The following is a 26102-nucleotide window of genomic DNA, read 5'->3' on the forward strand; positions in this document are numbered from 1 at the left end:
AATATTGGAAACAACCCTTAAAGCGTAAAACAGAAGCGTTCAATCTCGGCCTCTCGGTAACAGTTTGGTCCGGGCCGGCTTGCTTAGAACAGAGTCTCAGCTGAGGCTAGCTGAAAGAAAACAGTGCAAAGGGCAGGGCGCGCGAGCGTCTTGAGACGCGAAGTCCCGCTCAACTTGTGCGCTGTCTTTGGCAGTGCTTTCTATCCCCGTCTCAGCTGAGACGCTGTTTCTAGCAGGCCGGCCTTGGTTTGGAGCGCACGCTCGCTTATTCTACCCCAGAATATGGGCGGGATAAAAACCTCACGTGCGCCAAATTTTCAGTCACCGAGAGGCATAGTTTCTTACTCGAGCGAGGCGAAAACGGCTTAAATTAGTCGAGTCGCGTTTTTAGAGCTCGTGATAACCGCTAGGGGCTTTTTTGCGGCCTGTGGTTGGCCCCGAGATGCTCGCCTATTCGAACCAATGTATGGCTAAACTCTCCCAATACGCGACTCTGTATGACTGTATGGTTGATTAACACTGAACAGCTTTTTTTTTCTTTTTTTTTTTTTGCTGGTGTTTTTAGCGCCAACTGCCAGCATGACATATTTTTTTTACGTCATTTGTTGCCACCTCGGCACCTGTCGGAGACGTGCTCCATACACCGTAGTTTGGCTGACAGTAAAAGAGCGTTGAACTGACAGGTAGTCGTATTCGAAACTCCCGGGTTTCGGCACCTCTGTTCAAGAGAACGGTAGAAGGGCGACATTTCTCGGCAAACCAGTGTTCTGTTTAATGCACTGATCAGTGGTTTAATGCAGACATGTACAAGTTACTCAAAAAAAGTAATTGAGTTAAGTTACTGAGTATTGGCCTCAAAAGTAATTTGAATAGAGTAGAAATTGCTCAAATGTAAAGCAAATTGAGTAAATTACTAACTACCGTAAAAAAGTATAAAAAAGTAGCGAATCACTTTAAAGTTACTTTTGAAGTTACTTTTATATGTTTTTATGGTAAAAAGAAAGTACATAGTTTTGGATCCATTAGCGGCAGTCTGCTAACCAAATATAAATTGGCTTGTTTTTTCACAGAAATGCTTAAGTAGCTGGTTCTGCTTCTGCGTGCCTAATTGTTTTACTTCCTTGTTCGTTTGGTCAATTATGTACTGCAAATGTGTCATTTCTACTTTGAGATTTCGCAGTGCCTGAGCTTGATTTTTTAGACAGTGCATGCTTGTGTACAGTGCTGCATAAAGTACATCTTAAAAGTACTTGAAGAGAAGTACAAAGTAAATGAGACTTTATGTGCCTCAAGTAAAGTAGTAAGTACACCGGGTGCAATGCACTTCAAGTAAAGTATATAAATACAATATATTTGAAGATAAAGTACGAGTACTTTTAACACAATCTTTCGTGATGACCTTTCATTCCCTATACAGTGTCTTTTAACTGCTGTGCATTGCTCCAGGGGTAATCGGAGGTGCAACAGCTTTTACGGAAATGACAGCAAATATTATATGAAGTCAAGTCACCACAGAGTAGTTGTACTCTCGCTGACGAGCTATTCGACACAATCTACTTATAAGGCACTTATTTGTGTTGATTTTATAGCTGGCATTACTTCATTCAGAGAAATGAGCAGATGACATCTTGAAAGAGCGCGTTTTCGCACGACGATACGCCATTTTTTTGTTTTCATATTAGGGGAATGTACACTAAAGTCGGGAGTTTTACTCAGGGAATGTACTTCAAGTAAAGTACAAGTTTTCAAAACAGTAGTACTTTAAGTACCATGAACTTAGAGTACTTCTCAACACTGCTTGTTTATTATTTTTTATATAAAAACGTTGGGGGAATTATTAAGTTTTCTCAAACTATCTTCGAGTCTTCGAAAATTTGCATATTCTTAGTTTTGGGAGGAAAGGCAACGCAAAAAGCTGAGGAGAAGCGGAGACCAGCCCTTTCTTCGAATGGGTCAAGTCTCCTTGAGCTTCAGGACACAAAGAAATGCCAGTCTTCGGAGCTCCTCCCGTAGTTACTCGACCCCCCTTGGGTCGTGCATGTTCGCTCTCCGCGCCTCGTATCATTGTTGCTGCAGGGGGGAGGGGGCTTGTTGAAATGTTTGGGAGGTTTCGAAATCCCCACACCATTTTCTCCCCCCCCCCCCCTTTCCTACACCACATGCTTCTCCCTCTTTGCAAATATCAACTGATCTTCCAACATCTTATCTCTTTTGTGCAGGAATGTTTGTTGATCGGCAAAACAACCAGTAAAAATCGAAAGTAATTTGTAATTGTAGTAGAAGTTACTTAGAAAAAGTAACTAAAGTAAACTACTAATTACCGAAAAAAAATGTAATAGGAAGTTACAACTCAGAAAAGTAGTTAAACTACAGTAACTTGAGTAGAGTAGTTGAACTACGTACAACTCTGGTTTAATGTTACGAAGGCGATACCCGGGAATTGCCCAATCTCCCGGGTTCCAGATTTTAGTGGAAAAACTTATATTTGTCAAACTGAACATCGACTGTACATAGGATGCAATAGTTCATGCTTTGCATTTTACTACTTTCAGGAATCAGAGCGACAGATTAGGGTAAGTGAAGCTTAGGGTACTGACGTGTTGTCGTCCCGCATTTATTTTTAATGCTCAGTCGTATTTTGTTGTTGAAAAGAAATGTAGTTTAATGCCGTCTGGACGTTCTGCCTAAAATATCGATACTTTTGAAACCTTTATACAAAAAAATTTTTTTGAAAAAATAAATGATGGTGATTCATGAGGAAACGTCTGAAACGTGCTGAAAAAACAAATATTGAGATGCGAAAAAACATTAAGCCACTTTTTAGATTTGTAGCTTTTCAGACACGCTTTTAATACGAAAAAAAAACAATGCCTTGACGTCCGGTATTAAACACGAAATACGTATTTTAAGAGCGAGCTACGAGTAAACAGTAAGCAGTAAACACAAGGTTTTAGTGCAGAGTTAATTATACTTAAAGATAGGTCGACAGTCAGAGTCTTGTAAGAGCAACATTGTTTTTGTTCCGTAGGCAGGCATACTGCTGTAAGAACTGCACGCTTAGTAAGGGTCTGAATATATAACGTCGTCGACAACAAAGGATATTGCACTACACTGAAGGTTACTCTCTCTGCTTAGGTTGAACTCTAATAAAGTTTCATCATTCCCTCTTTTCTAAGGCGGTCACAGGTAATATTTGCTTAGCAATGACTGGTATAGTTGCCTCGCTAATAAATAATGAGTATTTTTGCAAGCCTGTTAGATGGTAAGCTTACACCGCATTTTTACTTACTTTATTCTTGTCTCCAACTAAATGAATTTTCTCTGGGCATTTATATCTGTCTACATGAAGCTTAAATCTTACGGACTTTTGTTTACTATATACCTGAATTCAAGTAAAAAGTTTGTTCTTAAAAGTGAAAACTTGCCGTATAAAAAACAACTGAAAACAATTTCAGTATGCGGAACAAAAACGGTGACATATTGCTAGAGAATAACAATTTCACATTTTAAATTAATAACCCGTTAATGGACGTAGCTTATATAAGTTTACTTAATTTAAGTATCAACAATAAATTTTTACCTCCCGAAGTTTTTTAAATTATTTTTGCGTAGCAGAATATTTAGAGTTTTATGTCGGCTCTTTGGAGTCCCCACCCTGAGGTCAATTACCTTGCAGGATTCAATTTCGTCGATCAAGAAAACGCTGGCTTTAGGTCCTGAGGTTCTGGCCAGCCGCGTGTCTGAAGCGGTCGATACGGTAAGATTTTCTTGGTTTAATATATGAGGGCCGATATCTTATGGAAAATAATCTTAATTAAACAGTTATCTACTTTTTCTCTATGTTTCGATAGCCAGGTACTCATAACTGGTACCACCATTAAAAAGCCAACGCACGCCTAAGTTGCATACCGCTCTCTTTGTGTAAAATGCAAATAAAATAATATTTTAGGCGCATGAAGTCTTCAAAGGAGACTAACAGTCAGTGATGTGGCGCAGCGATTGAAGACCATCGCGCCTGCGTATTTTAGTGAAAAGCATTGTTTTCTGAAGGCTTTTTGAGGTGTTTGAATAAGGAATGTTTCTGCGAAAGAAGTGAAGCATATATTGAAGGAGGCGCGCCCTGCACTTCTCAACTGGATCTTACATAAACCAGAACAACTCAAAGATACCCTGCTGAAAATGAAAGTTTAAAATTCCCACAGGCTAATACCGGTGCCAGTCCATACCTGGAAATGGTTCGAACCGTTGCCTAGCGGTATAACAAACTCGTCACCCCTTTGATTGAACTGCACACCGATTTGGTCAGAATGCTAACCGGTTCGGTCAAGCGGGTCTCAAATTTGTTGAAACTTCTCTCTGGTTTGAGCCTATGCTCTAAGACAAAGGATGGCTTCAAGGGAGTTGTGGCAGGATTTTCTCCTGTGAACTTCGTTTTGCTCCCCGATGGGACCATCTCGTTCTAGCTAGGTACAGTGTGCAAAACCAGGGGACTAACTGAAAAGCGTGCGCGAGCAAATTATAAAATTAGTCCTAGACGACGATGAACGGGAATTTTGGGTCTTCGAAGGAAAACGAAATGCTAGCCAGCAAGAGATAACAGTCATTTCGTCTTTAGGACACGCGCATCTCAGCCCAGCACATCCGAATGTGTTGACCAAACTCGGATGAAACTGGTGGAGATCTTTACTGCGCAACGGCCGTTCAGAGATTACATGTCGCACTGACCTTTGTGGGATGTGAGAATGTGAATTAATAATTGTGTTAACTTCAAGGCTATCCAACTATCTCGTCAACATTGATGTGTTTAAATTTGACATGTTCCATAACAATATTTCCTCCTTGAGTATACATATGAATATTTATATATTTATTAAATATTTATGAATGCTAACAAATTTCATTTGCCTAAAAACACTACAAGAGTCTGTGAAAGAGGCGCTTTTAGAGAGAAAAATTGTGAGTTTTGGCATCTTGAAACCATGTGGACGATGATATGTCAAACTCTGTAGGCGTTCATTTTTTTAAACACATTTAAAATCGTAATATTTATTTTCAGAGTTACAGGAACCTGGTCAAAAACAAGGTTGACCGATTAGAGGCAGCACTTTCCGCCCTCAAGTTTAACGTATGTACCCCTTTTCTGTACGACAATCCTGACAAATTTGCTGAGTGGGACCCTAAACAAGAAAAAAACAAACAAGCGGATTGGTTTAACTGTACCTTTAAGGATTGCGAGGAAGACAAGTGTCCCACAAAATTAGCCCAACGTTTTGGAGAATCATTTAGTTACCAGATTTTCACCGATTAACTTGCGCATGATCTATTTTGTAAGTGTCATGCGTTCAGTATTGTGTGTATGAAGAGATGTCAACCCCTTATAGTTTGCAGGTAATAATATATTAAATTTTGTATTGCAATGCAATGCGTATCGTCTTCTATTTTTCTTAGTTCTGTATTAAGTGCTTGACATCATGACATCAAAACCCTTACTTTTATTAATAATTCTCCTCAAATATTCCATTAAAAAAGATACATTTCTTTTATATACTGTTCTGCATCTGCATCTTAATACAACAGATCAATCCTTGTTGAGGTTGCGAAAAGAGCGAATCAGAATATAAAACGGTTTTTGGGAGATGCTTCCTGGGGAAAAATAACTTCTATAATTGCGGGAAAATTCACAGGGTCTCTTATGTTATCCCTCAATCGACTTGAAGGCGAAAGCCCAAGCGACGATCCCGGAGATAGCAAACCTCCGAAGACTGCGCGCCCTCTGACGACGCACTTTTGGCGCCGTTAATCTCACGGCATGTCGCACGCCCGCTCTTCACCGCTGCCTGAGCGAAAGTGCCCTCCTCTCCCGCTGGGTATGCGCCGCGCACGCGCCTCCGCCAATTCTTGAACAAGTAGCGCCATCTCGTGGTCCATGGGCGTACCGTGGGCTTCGGCACCTTTCGTGTCACCGACGTGTTTTCGCTTAGGACTGAATGATGAGACATATAAGGCTTTGGCCTTAATAAGAACAACAACGCGTGATTTTCAAACGGCCGTCATGCAGCACGAGCTTCATGCCTTCCGCCCTGGTTTGACTGCGCGCGGGCACTCGGGGTGCACGAGACGTTGAAGCCTTGTTGAAGGTAGGAAGGTCGCGTTGAAGGAGGGACAGCGGAAGCTCTTCTCTCCCATTCTGACAATGTCAGTGACTAAGGGTTCAATGAGCTGCTTTTCTAATGATTCAAGTTCGCCCTCATCCGGCCCCGCGTTTTGAAAATTCCACTTCAGCCCTGATGTGTTATGGAACCCTCTTAGTGCTTCAAACCCCTTCAGCCCACCAAATTTCAAGGCCCTACAAACCCCTTCAACCCGTCATACATTCACACCACTTTAGGCCATCAGAGCCTTCAGCCTTTCAAACCCCTACAGAAATTCAATCCTTTAGACTCCCAAATTAGTCTGAACCATAGACCTAAAGTGCAATTGAAAACGTTATTGGAAATTTATTTCAGACATTGAGTTTTACAGGCATGTTTAAATAATGAAGACGATAATAACCGGATGATTTCATTTGAATTCGACCAAACTTGTCGGGGGGGGGTCTTTAGATTTAATCGTAAAAAATATATATGATACCCGAATCCTTGTGATGAAAGAAACTGCCTTTGAAAAAAATTAGAATTGTATAGTTTGAGAGAAAAAAATTCTGAGGCGCTGCAGGGTAGAAAACGTCAAATTCCCAATTTGATTTTATCTCGACTTTAGCCGCCATTTACAAAATATCGAATTCTTGCAGAATTATTATATTTATTACGCAATATTTACGCAGACTTGGCTATTTTTAGAGGTAAATTTCTGTCTTCTGTTATTTTAAATTAATTTTCTAAAAAATCTCAAACATGCAACCTAGAGCAAGTGTGACGCAACTTCGGACAGCTATATAAAACGAACGGTAGGGCGCAATGACGTGAGACAGATATCTGTGCGTAGCTATCAATGTAAGCTATCGATTGACATGTATTTTCTAGTTATTGTGCTTACCGTGTTGTTTTTATACTGCCACAAATATAGACAAAAATGAAAAATATGCAAATTTAGAAGTCAATTTTCTCAAAAAAGCCATTTTTTATTTCGTTCATACTTTTTTAATTTGTTGCCCAGATTCTGCTTAATAACCGGGTATAAATATTGCTTGACCTTTTTTTGTTGTAGTTTTAGGACAACCAGTTGAATAAGTCATTTTTATCGCGTAATACCAACCTCCGGCTCCGGTATGCGGGCTTCACCGCAACATTGATAATTGGCTCAGCAATATCAGATTTCACTGAAAACTACTTTACCCCGTTGAATTTTTACTAATATAATTTTTAAAAAATCAGTAACGTCATAAAGAAATGAAAGATGGCTGAATTGACGAAGTGATGTCTGCGAAGTCACAGCTTGCATTTTCGAACGTCGCCACGACAACGTTTTACTACTGAGGTTGCACGAAACTTATATATTTAAATTATTTGTTTGTACATTGTGCCGTGATAAACAACAACAAAAGTAAATTTAGTTAACATCAATGTTAACTAGCCTAAGCGAGTGGAGAGATCCAAGACGTTTTATCCGTTTCGATCATGTCGGGTTGCATTCTACGGCACTATCCAGTCCAGAAAAACAATATCCCCGTTTATGCGTTTCGGACAATCTTTATTTTATACAAACATTATCGGAAAATCGGCTCGAATTTTTTAAATTTACCGCATGGCATTCTTTCGCCTATCCTTCATTGGCCCTTAGTATTCCGAGGTACGTGAAAAAACAATTGACTACATTTTGTCCATCCTTCGGCTTTTGGACTACTTGTTGCATACGTTTAAATTTTTTGGGCTACGCACAGCATATCGGAAGTTGCTTTTCAGCTTACAGTAATCATACTCTTTTGTTGGCAGCATGCAATAAAACATTCATAGGTAACAGTTTAACAAAATCACTCTATTTATTGAGTAATTCATTTGGGTTAACAAGGCACACCTATAGAAACACATAATTTTTCCCAGAAGCGCAAATGTACAAGAAGAGGCTTTAACAACAAAACAAAACAAAGCCGTAGATCATCTGAGAGTTCCGCACGTGCACCACAGAGGTTCATGCCTTAAGACGAAGATAGAACAGTTCGCTCAAGCTGCGCTTCGCCCCTTTCGCGTCGCCACACGTGCGAAGCGCGGATGCCTTTCCGAGTCGGTACGCAACTCCACTCTGTTTTCTTGATTCTGCGGAAGTCACTCACCTCCTTCTCGGTTAAGTTCATGAGAGTTACGTTTTTGACACGCCTTCCAACCTTGTCCACAAAATCTACTGATGTTCGGACGTGCTGCTCCTCCGGTGAACGGAGGTTGTGCACCGTTGCGTGGTGTTTGAGAAGCCCTCCAACCCCGCCACAAGAGTTTTTACCATGCCCAGAGGCAGAAAATATCCACTTCAATTGGGTATGGCCCACTCGTTCGAACTCATGCAGCTGAAATCTATTTTTAAAATGAGCAGGTGCCCCGTCGGATATGTACGTTAGTGAAGCATAAACTGGGATGTGCTCCTCCAGCCAGTCTTCTATAAGTCTCAGAGCCAGCAGCGCATGGGAAGTGTCATGACATAAGTCCTCACAGACAACGCCGAAGCATTTTGAGCCTTGCGACGTGGATGCCACACACGTGAAAACAGAGAGCTGACGCTTGTGCCAGTGGTACTCCTGTATCTCGTGTGGCAAAATTACCGTCCAGTTCTCCGCAAAATCGAAGTGCATGACGATGTGTCTTGAGGTCACACTAGACTTCTCATTCCGTATGGCTTCCCGTTGTGTCCTACGAATAAAATCGTGCGTGGAAAACCTTGTGGCCCATTTCTGTAGCTCTTTCAAAAAGGCGCTGGAGTCGGCAGTCTTGCTTATCAAATCACCATTCTCCCATGTGAAAAATGTAATTTCCTCTTCAGGCACCATTTCCAATGATTCTGAGGAGAGTCTGTCAGTCGAGGGGCAGTCTTTGCATTAGCCTCTGAAACATTCGGACGAGGGTTCAGGGCAGAGGCACAAAGCGAGAATCTCCTCTTTTGCTATTTTTTCTTCTCGCATGCTGTTCAGGGTGGAAAAGCACAAATCGAAATTCGTACAGCACACACATGCACAGACAGTCTGTTCAGGGTTTAGCTTGACCCACTTTGGCCGCAGCGAGTAAAATTTAGTCAGACCTAATTTTGAGTCCGGGTTTGCTTCCTTAAACAGCCTGTACGTCTCTCGGACAGACCTTGTCATATACCGCTTCACGACCACATGTTCTTCGCCATCCTTCAGAAGCTTAACAGCATCTTTTTTGTTTGGGCTCTGCCGAGAACAGTCGAGATCGTCGTCGGTGTAATATTGCGTGGCTGCCCGTATGGTGTCCTCGCTTATGCTTCCACCGTGATAAGGCTCCGGACGCTCCCATACGCCGAACCGTTCACGAAGCTGCTTTGATTTCTTCAGAAGGTACTTCGATGCCTCAGGAACTAGCCGTTCTACCTCCCTAGTGGCTACGACCTTGGGCACAAGCGTGAGGAGCTGACATCTCTCCTGGTAAGATGCCGCCTTCACAAAGGCCTCTCTGATGTTTGCCCACCACCCGTCGCAGCCGAGGCATGGTTGATCACTGCGAGAACTTGACCCACTTGGCTCCAAGGTATATGCAGTCGCCAACTTTTTTCGTACCTGTCGGCTGTGTGATCCTTCAATCTCCCGCTGTTTTCTTTCAGCATATGCCTGACGGCTTTTCGGGTTTACTGTAGAAGGCATGTGCAAAGGAGTTGTTTCAAGCCCAGCAGCAGAAATCTCTTCGTTAAGACCTTCCACTACTTCGTGCTCTTCGATGCAGCTTGCTGGAGAGCTCGAGCATGGATCACTGACAGATAATGAAAGCTTCTCACCGGTGTACTGGAAGCAGTTCTGGCAGAGCACGTCATCCAACGCAAGAGCCGCGGCTTTCGATAGAGGCAGGATCATCTTCAAGGCGTCTACGTTGAGATCGGTGACATAACGAAAACGTCGGTTGCGGTATACCCTTCGCTTATGTCTCTCGAAGTAGTCCGCGCAACTCTTTCTTTTAAAGCTGAAAACTGCAGCCATGACTGAGTTCAAAATAACGCGTTCATTCCTTGGGAGGTTCCGGCTTTCTGCTTTCGACGCAGTTCCGCAGTTCTCTTATACAAATTCATTGCTGTAAGCCCTCTTCTTATATTTTTTTTATTCTCTTATACTAGATGAGTTTGTCAAATATAGACACTGATTAGCGAATCAACCTAAGGACGCCAGAAATGTCATGGTGCGTCTTATTCGCTTACAAGTAAAAATAAATGATGGATAAGAGAAACAGACAGACCATAGCACCAGGGGCTCAAAGAGGACTACAAACATTAGTTCCGGAGAAAAGCGCTGCAACGAAGACACAAAGTGATAAGCCAACCAAACCTTCCTTTTTGTTCTGATGCTCTTGCCGACACTGTGGCCATGTTTGTACTGGTGATAACTTGCCACCCTTGAAACAAATAAGTATCCGCAAAAGCTGTATGTATACAGTTACGACTCCATCGACCGGCGTGATAATGTCTAGTGTTTACTGCATTTGTTTTCTCCTTTTGACAAACTTGACCCAGCCGAGCTACAGAAACTTCGGGCACCAAAGAGTCTCAAGCTTCCGCCCATAAATTTATTGAGAGAAGGACAAGGACTGCTTCACACAGTTCCACTTCGCTGTGATGCATTGCGACAGCCTGTGACGACGCGAGTTCCACTCTAACAAGATTAGTATAACCCTCTTGCAACGGCGCACGCCGAGGTCAACTAAGAGTCGCATGGTAATCTTCATGATAAGAATCGCAGCCTTTTGCTGGCGCTCGCGAAGAGGTTACTGAAACTATACTTCACCTAACAACTGGACCAGTTGCAACTGATGTAACGAACATGGCTCTTTCTTTTGATGTAAAAACAAACAAAGAAAAGCGCCAGAAAACGTGCATACCCAGCTGGTAAGCAACACACGGGAAATCAATTAAAAAGTTTGAAAGAGAAAAAAAAATTTGCCTACGCCACTTGCCTTCTGTCATTTTTTTGTGACATTTCTTTTTTTGTAAAAAGTATATTACTAGGAATGCAACGAGGTAAAGTGGTTGTCAGTGAAATCTGATATTGCTGAGCCAATTATCAATGTTGCGGTGAAGCCCGCATACCGGAGCCGGAGGTTGGTATTACGCGATAAAAATGACTTATTGAACTGGTTGTCCTAAAACTACAACAAAAAAAGGTCGAGCAATATTTATACCCTGTTATTAAGCATAATCTGGGCAATAAATTAAAAAAGTATGAACAAAATAAAAAATGGCTTTTTTGAGAAAATTGACTTCAAAATTTGTATATTTTTCATTTTGGTCTATATTTGTGGCAAAATAAAAACAACACGGTAAGCACAATAACCAGAAAATACATGTCAATCGATAGCTTACATTCATAGCTACGCACAGATATCTGTCTCACGTCATTGCGCCCTACCGTTCGTTTTATATAGCTGTCCGAAGTTGCGTCACACTTGCTCTAGGTTGCATGTTTGAGATTTTTTAGAAAATTAATTTAAAATAACAGAAGACAGAAATTTACCTCTAAAGATAGCCAAGTCTGCGTAAATATTGCGTAATAAATATAATAATTCTGCAAGAATTTGATATTTTGTAAATGGCGGCTAAAGTCGAGATAAAATCAAATTGGGAATTTGACGTGTTCTACCCTGCAGCGCCTCAGAATTTTTTTCTCTCAAACTATACAATTCTAATCTTTTTCAAGGACAGTTTCTTTCATCACAAGGATTCGGGTATCATATATATTTTTTACGATTAAATCTAAAGACCCCCCCCGACAAGTCTGGTCGAATTCGAATGAAATCACCCAACCAACATTTTCTAAAGCTCGGGCGCAAGCATCTGTAAACAAAAGCGATCTGACCAAAAAGGAACAACCGAGTTTTTTGTCGCAAAAACATCTCTCAAGGAACTCACAATGCCGCTATGTAAATTCAAAAGAAATACGGTAGTTCAGCTAACAAAACCGAGCAGGCGCACCATACGGACACATAACACATTCAGTAGCACGTTTGGCGAAGACCACCAAAGCGCAACCAACATCAGCCGCCGTTGAGAAATCCTGAGCACAGTCACGGTGATGTGTCCGGCGTCCCTGTCGGTCGCTGGATGCTTTGGAAGGCGCACGGACGAAGAGACGCAAAATACAGGGCACTGAGAGACCTTCTCGATCTGTACACCCAGCTGATCTAGAAGTTAGGTCGCACCGATGGGGCGGGGCGCCGACACTGAGCGTCAGTTTATATTTGTGTATTTAGTTTGTGCTCGATGACACAGAAGAACAGGACGACCAGCTTCTCACGAAAGCTGAGTTTCGACGGAAGAAAACCAGGTTGTCTACAAACAAACAGTACAACGTCCCTTTCTCATTCTCATCAAGCACCCTCTATCCCTCGTGAGCGAGGACACGGCGAAGTAAAACAGAGCAAGGGTGGAAACTGCGGAAACTAGGGAAGCAAAAGTGGAGAGGAGCGACCTCCTTTCCAGGGCGGCTTGACTCGTGCGCACCCGTTTCCCCTTCGGTGGGGCCGCGTCAGCGCCACGACAGGATGGGACGCGGGAACGTCCCCTCAATTTCCAAAACTCGTCGCAGCCGCCCGGAACAAGATTGTCAAGCGGCTTCTCCGACGCATATATCCTGAAGGGTCACGTGACCTCTCCAACAGACCCGTCAAAACGATTTTGATGGGTGCTGTGGTTGATAGAAAAATTGGGACATCCCCCACAGGCCTCTCAAAAGGCTATGGCAGGTCTCTTACACTCTTTACGAATTCGTAAAGGCTACGTGAGTACCCTTGGGACACTTTGACGACATCTCACATACGTGAAACATTTTTGATGGGTATTTCAAAACATTTCGAACATCCTGGTGGGCTTCAAGTGAAATCTTCAATAAAGCAAAAACTAAAATCAGAAAGCGAGATGAAGTGCCTAGCAAATTAAACTCAACGTGCATCGCACATATGAATTTGCAAATATACGCCTTAGCAATGTTGTGTTGCTGTGGTATATCTTTTCCTTACAGATTATCGGATTTGTTGCTGACTGCGAATCACTTCAGCGGATATACCACACTGGATTTTCGGTATTCTGCAATGTGTTAGTTAGAAATATGGTAAGTCAAAATCATCAGACCTCAAGCACCATTGCCACTATACTGAAAGAACTTCCATCTTAAATGAGGCAGAAATTTATAGATAAAAAATCTATACTTTGTTTCACAGCACACAGACAGACTGAAAGGACATTATCAATGCTTATCTCTTTGCTTGATTAGATAAGCCGAAAGATAAGCACGCCCATAAAGACAGTGAACGCTCTGACGTTGCTGTTTGATTAGCCCCTCGGCTCGTAACGTCGTCGGGGCTCTGGCTTAAAGTGCCACTAAAACCTTGACATTATTATTGTTTGTAAACAAACGTTTTGAACCGGAAAAAAGCGTTTTTTTGAGCCTCAGCTCACATGACTTATTTCAGAATGGCCAATGGGTGGCGCTGATTATGATAGCGCTACTGATGACCTGCATCAGCTACCCGTTACTTCGCATTTCTGTGCGCTCTTTGCGTTCCTCTGAGGGGACTAAGGAACGCATCCAAGAAGGAATAGACGGTGAAGTGCACGCTAATCACCGACTGACCCCTGAACTGTAAGCACTTCTTTGAAATGAGTTTGATTAGGCAGAGAGTCTAGAAATTAAAGAGAACATTGCGATTTCGCACAATAGGCAGATGACAAGGCAGAAATGTGAAACCAGCGAAGTATCTTCTGGCACACAAATTCTACGTGGTTATGTCCGCGAACACACAAACCGTTAGCGAATCTTCGTTCAAAATCTAATCAACACGCATAGAAAACTATGACAATGCAATTAATGCAAATGTGCAAGCCAGCTGGACAAGAATTATTGTCCAGCTCGCTTGCACCTTTGCCTTAATTGCATTATCATCCTAACCTTAAAATGAAGACCGTTCATCCTTGTTGGTGTTACACCGAAGGCAACTAGTAAAACCCGTTTCCTCTAGTGGCGTCTAACTCCTGGTTAGCTCAGTTGGTAGAGCGGTGTACTGGAAATGGAGATGTCCCCGACTTGATACCAGGACCAGGCGGATTTTTTTTTGGTCACGCATCAGTCACCTTGCTCTGTTTAGAAATTTATGTTTTTATTTTGTCCCCCTTGTTCCCCTTTTCCAGGGTTTGTTTTCGTCATAGAAAACTATGTCATTGATGAATATTAAAAACAATCTGCAAGGAAAGGGTATTTGATAGGGTATAATGTGGGTTAAGAGCTTGCTACTGAATACAACAACAAGGTTTGAAAAAGTGGGGGAATAATAAATGTGATAGGAACTGTGCATACGGAACGAAACAAAACATGCATTTCGTCTGCCAGACGGCTTGCAGTATTTTAGCATATGTCTCATAGTTAGGATTCAAGAAATTATATTCTTAATCACCTGAACAAATGCCTTCTCACTCTTTGGAAGGTAAACCGTTGTTTATGCTTTCTCTGTATGTTTTAAGGCTTAGAGATTACAATTTGAAAGACTCTTAATGAAACGTTGGCTGCTCCTTTGGGACTTCCAAGAGGTTCTTCTGAAGTATCTTATACCAACAATTCACTATTTTTGTTCTTCGATTGAAAGTACAAGTTGAAAGAGTTCACGATTAATGAATTTGTTGGTTGTATCTCAAATTGTTAGTTTTCTTTAGATTAATACAAAGGACGGCCCGTGTTCCTAGTAAAATGGAAAAACGTTCTGGAGAAGGAATAACCAATCAGAAAAAAAAATTGCAAAATTTTTCTTTTTACCTTTTTGTTCTGGACAGGAATACAAAGCGTTTCAAGAAATATGCACCCAATTCGGTGCAAAAGTTGATGTTGGCAGGCATATTTGTGCTAAAGTTTGTGCTGTACATAACACAAAAAAATATTACTGACACTTTAACTTAACAACCTTTCTATATTCAGTTTACCCTTAAGCTCAGACTTCAGCCAAAGCTACAAGCGTAAGCTAGCCCGCACTCCTGGTTTTGAGACGTGCATTTCTAACGCGGGTGCTCGTTCTCCGGAAGAGCGCTTCAAGGCGGCGACCTCAAGCTCTCATGCTTGTGACATCGGCGGCAATCTCAATCAGCTTAGGAGTGAACAAAGTATGCAGAGTTCGAAAACCTGACTGCAATAAAAGGAACAAATTTCAGAGTTTCAGAGAATAATAAACGCACAAAACGTAAACTATTCTCATTTACTCTTAAATATGCAATGATGATCTGTAAAACAATATTAGGACCATCTGCTTGCAAGAAAATGCCTGTTAATGTATGTTTCTTATTTTTTGTTCGTGCTCTGTCAGACGCTCAATACATCTCTCTGAAAGCTTGGATGACGCGAGCCCCGTTAAGACACCCACCACAAATGATGGCGGCGATCAACTCGCAGGTGATTGCATCTTTCTGCAACATCCAGGATCACTGACGTTCGTAAAGTTCTGTCCATATTTGTTTAATAAATTTGTGCTCTGGGAATCATTTTAATTCTAAGCTGCATGCAAATGGACCGAATATTAGGCGTCCGCACTACAAACACTAAACACAGAAGTTTAAGAGCGTGAGTCTGAAGTATGAAGGCTGTTCTCTCCACTCAATGTAGCACTCATGATTATATGCTTTTACTAATTTTATACCCTATGTTGTACATAAATTTAGGATACAAGGAAGCTAAGTACATGTTTTTACCGTGCATGCGGGATGGTCGTATACTCTGGCTCACGTTCAAGTTCAAACGAACGAGAATGACTTTGGCAAATTAACCAGTCGAAAAGCAGCAATATGGGGGATTGCCTGGCTCAGGAGCCCCAACGAAATGCAGGCAACAGTTTTTCAGAGATAGATCAGCACAGTACACAGGTGGAAAATGTATTTTAGCATAGTTACATGATTCAGAATAAAGCGAAGATGCATTCGCAATTTGCTTTACTCATACAAACTGACATCCGAATCATTTTCTGATGACAAAAAAGGATCGTAATTAATATCTCAAATAAAGATTATGTTCTTCCCCTATTTACTTATAATTATTTTGCAAGCTTCATGGCGGCGAGTAATCGTCACAATATTTTTATAGGTCACCTTTTATGCAGATAGGCGACGCAAATGTATTGTCAGTAATTCGGCTGCTAGAGGTGATACCAGGCTCACCAGACTCACCAGGGGCGCAGCGGTCAATTTCTTGTGGGCGCTGACATTTTTTCTCAGTATTAGACTGTATTATATTTGCTATTCTCGTGACAGTTAGTCGAGAACAGTGATTTCTCTACACCCCCCTAAGGGGGGCGGGTGTACGCTCCCCCTTGTTCTTCTGAAGGCACCCTCTTAATTCGCAACGACTCCTCTATCCCCCCCCCCCCCTCCCCCTAAAACTTTTGACATATCCCCTAACCGATATCAAGGAAGCGATTGCCCCGAGTTACTAAATGTGAAAGAGGTTTGTTTTCGATTATAATACAAACCCAGTAAATAGAGTTAGGACACAGAAATTTTTTTTTCCTTCGACCAATAGCTAATGGTGCTAAATATATTGTACGAGAATATATTGTAGAAACATTTCTTTTTGCCAACACAAAGCCTAAGTAGAAAAAAAAAAACAAAAAACAAAAAAAAACGTGCGTGCAGCTTTTTTTAATACGTCTCGTTCTGGAGTGAAAAACACCGAGAGGTAGTGACCTCCGGTGGATACATCCGAAACTTGTATGAATGCCGCCACAGTTCCTAGATGGCGCTCCCAGTAGAGCCAGTCGCTGCACCGCCAGTAGGCGGCAAAGTTTGAATACCTTTGAATGTCAGGTTTCGTGCCCTTTTTACGTCTAAAATATTGGGGATATTGTGAACGTCGTGGTCGTTGTTAGTTTTTAACACGATGGTTCCGCTGTATATCATGCCGTAGTAGACTTTCGGTTGTACATTTACTTCTTCCGGAGTGTACACCAGTCTGGAAAGACGGTTTTACTTCGGTGAACTAATAACGAATTCGCGAGTGAGAACGTGCCATTTTTTATGGTAAAACATTTAACTCAACAAAAAACAAAATCCGAAGCGTGCAGGGGGTTAATCCATAGTAAGAGGTGGCGAGCTTGTTTAGGCACAAGCACTTCTGACGTTCATTTGCGTTCGACGTGCAATGGGGTGCTTTTCCAAAGTGGGCTCAATTACGTCAAAACTGAACACTTTTGTCTACATGCTGAGTTGCTAGAGAGTGTAGTGGTAACCAAAGATCTGATTTTGTTTGGCCGACAAAAACAAATTAGTGTATTCCTTTCTGGTAGTGGGGCAAGACCTTAATAAAACCATGTCAAACAATGACTTTATTTCTTAATTTTTCTACAGGTTCATCTATGCTATCAGTGGGTTCAGCGAGAACATATTCTACGAGCCTCCAGGACATTCCTGAGTACGAGTTGAGGAACTAGGATGCCCGAGGACGACTGTTTTCGCATCGCTGTTCAACGACTACAATTTCAACAAGATTTTGCATTCCATTTGTTTTTGAGGTCATTTCAAGTATTATATTTGCCATATACAACTAAAATTAAACATCGACAATGTTCATTTGACATGGCCGTGTGGTCCACACCTAGTTAATTAAATAGTTATGTGGCTTACAAACGTTCACTCATGGAGGTAGGAAGAAGTAAAAGAAATGATTGGTGTTTGCCCGTTTTAAGAAGTATTGATTTATACAGCCACAACTTAACGCGTTCATATGGCTACGTCCGCAGTGTCATTGACTGAGGAGCAATAAAAAAACTCTCAAGACTTGCCACGCACTATGCTTTTAAAACAAAGTTAATATTATTATCTAAAGTGAGAGTTTCCCATGCATTTGCGCGCATTCAGGCTGCTTCGAAACGGCGGGACATAGAGGCAGATATGAATGGTCTCATGGGTGTTCCTGATGAGCTCATGAGGCTGGTGATGCCTCAAGGCCCCACCCCACCCTTGGTTAATGTGATCTTGAACCATCAGATGGTGGTGAGATTGCCTTCCAGGCACGTACATCAATGCAAGAAATTGTGCGTCGTGGCGAATCAATACAGTGAGGTATTTTTCGATATATTGAAATCAACATCCCTGGTCCTTCGACTGTTTTTTTTTTCTGCTCAAGGTTTCTGTGGAATGCTCACGGCTTCGCTAGTTCTCGTTCAAGGGGGCCAGTTGCCTACACTCGGAGCTCAGGTCTCAAGCAAATGTGATTTCAACAAAACGCGCAAATCGTCCTCAGCTTATGGCGAGACGCATGCACAGCGAAACAAACGGAGTTTTGAAGAAAAGCATGTAAAAGAGCCTGTTCTCAATTAGCACTCCGGCGATTTCGGAGGCTAATTCCCCATATTTTAATGTGATCACATATATATGACGGGCCGGCCCTTTTGTCGTGCATGTGTTTCGCGCTTTATGGATTTCTAGGAAAACGTAACGACGTGATAGATCTTGGTTTTCGAACTTCCGGCTTGGGGAAATAAATACCCAAAATAATAAAATAAAAAAAAAAACAATTTATACTGTCTTGTCTGGAGTCTAATCTACGTAACTGGGTGTTTATTTTGTCCAAAACCATGACACCGGAAAGCAAAACAAGAAAAGGACACTAGGGTGTAGATATTGAGTTTGGTAAACTCCATGCAGGAATAAAAATGTCCTCAAACCAATCAGTGATACAAATTAAGTTTAACACGGGTTCGGTTATAAATGCGTGACTGACCAGGCAAAGAGTTTGGGTCTGTGAATAGATTTTCCAGCGAGTTTAGGCAATGTGCCAGTCTTAATTTGGTGATTTGTTAACGGAAGCAGTGGTATGCTACAATTAAAAATATGCAAAGGGTTGACTCTGACGTATAAAATATGGTGTAAGTGAGCACATCGCACGATGATTAAGACAAGAAAAGCGCTATATTTTACACTAGCGTTGAGCGCATGGAAAGTGAAGGGTGCTTCGAAAGCTAAAGCTTGTACGTACGCAAATACTGCTCACTCCGTAATGTTTGAATGTTCGTAGTAGTTTATTACATATTGATTTCGAACTGATTGCTTACAACAGAAAGAAAAGTATTCCAACACTTGCATGACAGAAAAAATCCACCTGCTGAAAGCTACCAATCAACTCGGCGCCGATTATGAGTATTAACTGCATGCTAAGGGTAGCGTGCTGACAGCGAGTTTTTTTGTTTTGTTCTTTTTTTAAATAATTTTTTGCAGCCGCTGTTGTTCTTGACAAACAACATTTTTCACCCACGAAAATGACCGCGTGTGAAGTTTAAATAGTCTCTCTTGACTGTGGCTCACGTGGTAAGTAGGACAGGATTTTTACAATCCGCGAAATGGATTGCTCCTGAGCTACGTTGGTCTAAAATTCATGTCGCACACAAAAGAGCACGAGCTGAATGGCAGTGGGAAACTAAAACAATAATAAGCAAATGTGTAGTTACGTGAAAACTGAGGCATTGAGCATATGCAGTAGGTAAGTTGTGTTTCACCAAATACTTTATCAGTAATGTATCTAGAAGGGATGGGCAAAATACATGCAAATATGTATCGAAATACAAACACAAAATACTTCATCAAAAATGTATTTAATAACAAATCTAATTACATTTAAAAAAACATTTAAATACAAGATACAAATACAACCAAATGTATTTGGTCTCCTCCAAATACTTTTCCAAATACATTTCTCAAAATTTGCGTCAGCGACTTCAGGGCACCTGCAACGGGTTTCTGGGTATCTCATTTTACTTTTGCATCGCACACTCGGCAGTTAGTGTGCGAAGCTCTAGTAACGTAATCGAAATAAAATCACAAAAAATGTAATCAGCTTGGACGTAATAGGTGAAAAAAGTACACAGCTTCAAGCAGCGTTTTTTGTCGATTACATTTTGGTATAGACCAACAAGCGCAAGCTAGAGACTTTTTTATTGTTGCAACTCGCACCAGTTACAAAAATCTGGACGACCCGCGCATTTAGAATGTTCCAGGCAAAAATATGGATGGAAATCAGGCTGGAATGCATCACAAGTTGTCACAGGCACTTAAATAGCCATTCTGCCTGTGAACGTCGATTTCGTCACTATTCTTGCCCTGGACTAGAACCGTAAGCACAAAGTCACTAAACGCTTGTGCTTGATTGAGAGACACTGCATTCAGTGCAGAACGTAGTTTTCTTCCTGCTCTGGACAGTAACAATACATTTAAGGGATGTATATTCGCCCACAAAATTGTATTTATTACAATTGTATTTGAAATACCCACGTTTTAGTATTTAAATACACACGTTAAATACATTACCCAATTTGTAATTAAGTACAAATGCAAAATACACAAAGTATTTGAAATACGTATTTCAAATACTTGTATTTGAAATACTGCCCATCACTGGTATCTAGTTTAACCTTGCCAGCGAAGCGGAACCTACAAGAGAGAGCATGCTGCTCTGAATTACTCTTTCAATGAAGAATTGCATGTCCTCGATAGAGCCGTCCAAAGCCTGTAGCTCCCTCAAACCTAAATTGAGCTAATCGTGATGTGCTATCACGTGTGAAAGACAAGTGTAACACATTCTACTCTTTCATTGTTCTAAATAAAGGTCCCTGTTTTTTTTCGTCTTTTGAGTTAAGGTGTTATTTTCCTAGTTAAATAATTATTTCCAAAAGTCCGACACCTATACTTTGTTGAATCGTAAATAAAAGCCAAATAGTGAAAAATGTAGACAAAAAAAACAAAAAACGGAAACACGCGAAAACGCAATAAAATGCAATGTCACGGCGAATTTAAAATTTGTCGTTTGTTTTTAGACAATAGGAGTTTTCTACGGCAACATTGTTGCCCGTTGTAGAGTAGATTTTCCAGTGCAATACAACTGTTAGTTCGCGGTCTAAAACGTCAGTCACGCAGTAATAATACATGGTCGAACGCCGGCACAATGGAGATGGGAGATTGAACCCCTGTTCTCTGCAGGTTTTGCAGTGTGAGCTCCATGACTTGTACAGAGCTCGCGATTGGTCATTTCTCCACGTGCTAAGAGCTGCGGTGCGCCGACGCACTCGGCCAACAATCCCCCACCGCATTTAGTTAGGCTGTACTAGAATGGGGAGGTGTGCGGTCCGTCGGCCATGAGAGTGTCACGACGTGCCACCACGCCGCTGAGGTCGCTGTGGAGCAGTGCGCGGTAAAGCCCCTTCATATTTCAAAGGTAGCGCAAGGTGCGTCGATGCACGAGGCACGTTCAACGTGCACCCACTGGGAAGACCACGGCGGCAACGAGGACTGAGCTAGATTTCAGACGCCATGTTCTTCCCAGAAGTGGCGCGCCGCACGTGTCTCGAGCAATTCCACAGCAATGAATGGCGCCACTTCTCCAATGATAGAGGGGCTTTAGGACGCGGCCATCCGACGACTGTAAAAGGCCTGGCGGTCGCAGCAAAGATGCTTTACTCGGCTTGAAAATGGTCGTGTTCTTGGTTTGTTTCTCCTGCTCGGTTGAGAGAACGAATAAGTTCTATCCTATCTCAGAAGCCTGCGAAAAAGTGGTACTTGCGCGAGTGGCCAAAGCTTATATTTAAAGCGCAAATGTGGGTTGAGAGTGGTTAGTTACTTACACTGTAAAAAATGTACGTAAAATATACGTGCATTTTCACAATCAAAAAATACGACGCGCTTTCGTATTTTTAAAAGATGAGTTGTGATCGTTTCTCGGAGTGAACGGGGCGAAAAGCGCGCGCGGCGAGCCGAGAGCCAGCGGAGCATGCCAGGCGCCTGGACGCCGAGCATGCGCAGAGAAGGGCGAACCCGACCCGTGCTCGACCTCGACGCCCGGAGGCCCCCCTCTCCCTTTCCGGCGCATCGTCGCGTTTGTTCATGTACCGCCAGTACCGCCGCGTGTAGGACGTACTAACAAACTTTCTCTTTACGTCCGCGCGGCAATCACAACCTCGTGGTTTTTGGCGTTGCCTTATAAGCCGTGCCCTCCATTCGTTCGTTGCGGGAAGCGGCGTCCAAAGGTATGCACTACTCCAACAAACTTTCTATGTAATATCGGAGACAATATGAGCGTGAACGCGCCTCCGCTTGTCACTGCGGAAGCGCGTTCACGCTCATATTGTTTCCGATAGCACTTTACCCTTTCGCGCAGCAATCGAAGCCTCGTGGTTTTTGGCGTGGCCTGTTTGGCTGTATCGCGCCGTTCCCTCCGTTCGTTCCTGGCGGAGCGACGTCCAAAGGTATGTGAACACTACTTTATTGCTTCAAAGAAACATCGAAAGGCATAAAAAGAAGGATGGAGCTTTTTGAAATCGGTACTCCAAAGAACATGTTGTATACGCCACAAAGTGCTACTGGTCCCCGCTCTGCATTGCCGTCGGTAGTGTCTGCGGTGCTGCATGAGGACCGAGTGTGAGTGCGTCCTTTTGAATAACTTTTGTATTTAAAATCCAATACATTTGGCGTGTCTTTAAAGGTTCAAATTTCAAACGTGCTTACCTGAAACTGGTCATACAAACATTTTTGAGCCAAGAGTATTATGTTTTTTCTCTTATTCGTCAACTCTGAAGCCGTGAAATCTTAAAAACAGAACAAGAACGGCTACAGTGCATATTTTCGTTGCCGTCGGCTCCGGTAATGTAGTACTGAATGCAAAAAAGAAGCCTCCTCTATCCTACAAGAGGCTGGTGTCCAGCAAAATAATCGCGTTAAATAATGATTTGATCGAGGCGTTTGAAAAATTGTGCATTTCTCGGAACAATGTTAGTGCCTTCTTTTTGCAAATCTGGATAGCTCGCCGAGTGAATTCCTGTGCCCCTTGTAAATCGCGAGCGATCTCTCTGTGTGTTGCGCTTGTAGATCGGGAGACGAACTGATGTTCCCAAGGAGGTAGAGCGCGTAGAGCGGTTGAAAGAAATTCGCTGCGTAGTGGTTCCGCATAGGCTCGCGCGGTTGACGTACGTATATTCACTCGCGACATTTCGGTTTCGATGTTTATGCCGCCGTGTTCGTCACAGCCGCGACAGCGATCGTATCCATTTCGCTGGCAGTACTTTTGATGTCATGTTACCAGGAAAAACAACCGGACGAACGGTTGTTTTTCCCATTTCGTTCTGGGGACGCCCAAACGAATAAGCAAGACGAAAGAAAAACAAAAAAAACAGGTGCAACCTTTTTTTTGTGTAATGTAGATCTTTCATAAATAAACGTTTCTTCATTTTAAAATATTTGTTAATCTGGGTAATTGGTCATTTAATTTGTAAAAATAAATCTTCATCGCAATTATATCGTTCATCGCCAGCTGCAAACTTTGCCAGCGTGCCAAACTTGCCAGCTTTTACAGTCACACCGAGTACATTTATGCAGACGGTAAGTTCAAAAAGGTTTCCGTTACCTGGTCCATGCAAATTCAAGCGTGTACATAATGTTAATTTGTTTTTCATAACTTTTTTCTTACCCAAACATGTATCACTGTTTTGTGTGGCTATGTGACCCTGTGTTATGTTGTGGCGGAAAGTGAGTCATGTAGAATAACTGACATCAGCAACATCTCAAATTATGTGTACACCACTTGACTAACTCTATCAATGAGTGTGTTGGTATAAGTAGGCCAAACATCAAAAGGCAAAACGGAAGTGTGCAGCGCTTTGGAATCAGACAGTGCATATTTTCTGGTCTATAGACCTTTGCAGAAATCCCCTGCTGCGCGCTGCCATCTTTGTCTGCTGGGCTGTGGAACGCCTTCTAAGCATGCGCTGTTGATCTGCTGAGCGGTATATCGGGCGCTGCGCATGTGTCCACAGCTCAGTGACTCAGCATTTTTTACCCGCTCGCTTCGTTCGAGACTGCCGCTGGAAAGGTCTATAGTTTGCAGACTATGCATGTATAAAAGTTGTTTTTTTATGTTGTGCAGACTATCTACAGATACGGGTTATACTATGCACTAATTTTTGTTTCTAGATCCTTCGTTAGCACCAGACTGGTCTGATTGGCTTGCAGATTTTCAAATGTTTTATGCCGGGATTAAGAAGTGAACGTCACACTTTCAATCTGTTGCTCAGGCTTTCTATGCCTTGCGTGTGACACACTGCTTGCTTGGATGCCTGCAAGCGGTCAATGTGGGTCAAGCTGAGAGCTCTGCGGTTCACCCAGGAGAGGTGCACAAGAAAATCCAGACTTTCGTCCGCAAATATCTTTTGTGCGAGAGGTGCGGACTGACAGACTATGGATGTTAGCTTTTCAGCCTACGTTTTGCCCTGCGGACTATGCATTGAGCGCCAACTATCCAAACGAAACTTATTTTTTAGGCAAAATTGGCTCCTAGGGTCTTTAGACCGGAAAATACAGTACATTAAAGCACTTGTTGCTTACGCTAGAAAGTTAAACGAACCCTGCCGTCAGTGTTCACTGTCTTTTGAGCCATAACTTCCCTGTCAATCATGTTCGGGAACCGACAGTTGGAGCTCAGTCATTAAAATCAGCATAACATGCTGATGGTAATTTAACAGAAAGGGCTTTCGCACCGTCCTCCCTGGAAATTATTTCGCGCGCCTAATTTTTCTCTGTTTCCCCAGACCTACAGAAGGGCTCTTTATGTCCCTCTGTCCGGTGGTGGTCGCAAGCGAGGCCTGCACCGTTATTGCCATCACCATAGTCTGAAGGTATGTATACACCACCTGACAACTTCCATAGAGGAGTGTGCTCAAACATTAAAGGGCCAAATGCCAGCGTGCTGCTCTTTTAAATTGGGCAACACTCCAAACCATGTGTTTTATAGGCAGAAAAGAAGTTTTGTACTTGAGCGGTCTGCGGTGGTGGTATTTCACTCTCTGCGGAGTTGTAACTTTCTTGTGAATCATGCTAGAGCAGCGCAATTTGAAGCCAAATCACCAGCAACCATAACATGGGGATGGCTAATTCACATACTCTCTCCTCTGTGGTAATTACTGCAGGCGTCTAATGTTTCTCTTTTTTACCCAGACCTACAGCAGGGCTCTGTCTGGCTCTGCGTCGCTCTGTCCAGTGGTGGTTGCAAGCGAGGCCTGCACCGTAATTGCCATCACCATACTCTGAAGGTACGTATACACCACTTGACTTCTTCCACAGAGGAGTGTGCTCAAACATCAAAGGGCCAAATGCCAGCGTGCTGCTCTTTTAAATTGGGCAACACTCCAAACCATGTGTTTTATAGGAAAAAAAGAAGTTTTGCACTTGAGCGGTGGTGGTATTTCACTCTCTGCGGAGTTGTAACTTTCTTGTGAATCATGCTAGAGCAGCGCAATTTGAAGCCAAATCAATAGCAACCATAACATGCGGATGGCTAATTCACATACTCTCTCCTCTGTGGTAATTACTGCAGGCGTCTAATGTTTCTCTTTTTTACCCAGACCTACAGCAGGGCTCTGCCTGGCTCTGCGTCCCTCTGTCCAGTGGTGGTCGCAAGCGAGGCCTGCACCGTAATTGCCATCACCATAGTCTGAAGGTATGTATACACCACCTGACAACTTCCATAGAGGAGTGTGCTCAAACATCAAAGGGCCATATGCCAGCGTGCTGCTCTTTTAAATTGGGCAACACTCCAAACCATGTGTTTTATAGGCAAAAAAGAAGTTTTGCCCTTCAGCGGTGGTGGTATTTCACTCTCTGCGGAGTTGTAACTTTCTTGTGAATCATGCTAGAGCAGCGCAATTTGAAGCCAAATCACCAGCAACCATAACATGGGGATGGCTAATTCACATACTCTCTCCTCTGTGGTAATTACTGCAGGCGTCTAATGTTTCTCTTTTTTACCCAGACCTACAGCAGGGCTCTGTCTGGCTCTGCGTCGCTCTGTCCAGTGGTGGTTGCAAGCGAGGACTGCACCGTAATTGCCATCACCGTACTCTGAAGGTACGTATACACCACTTGACTTCTTCCACAGAGGAGTGTGCTCAAACATCAAA

General features: G+C 42.5%; 1 long non-coding RNA gene across 1 annotated transcript; it reads left to right on the forward strand.

Annotated features, from left to right (window-relative positions):
- Window positions 1–22030: 22030 nt before the first annotated feature.
- LOC121833330 lies at window positions 22031–26015 on the forward strand. The gene is made up of 6 exons (XR_006076631.1): window positions 22031–22181; window positions 22313–22400; window positions 24735–24821; window positions 25141–25235; window positions 25548–25642; window positions 25955–26015. It is a non-coding gene; the product is annotated as an uncharacterized LOC121833330 (long non-coding RNA).
- Window positions 26016–26102: the final 87 nt, after the last annotated feature.

The sequence above is a fragment of the Ixodes scapularis genome, unplaced genomic scaffold (genome assembly GCF_016920785.2).
Source record: "Ixodes scapularis isolate PalLabHiFi unplaced genomic scaffold, ASM1692078v2 PGA_scaffold7__128_contigs__length_106722199, whole genome shotgun sequence".
NCBI lineage: Eukaryota > Metazoa > Arthropoda > Arachnida > Ixodida > Ixodidae > Ixodes > Ixodes scapularis.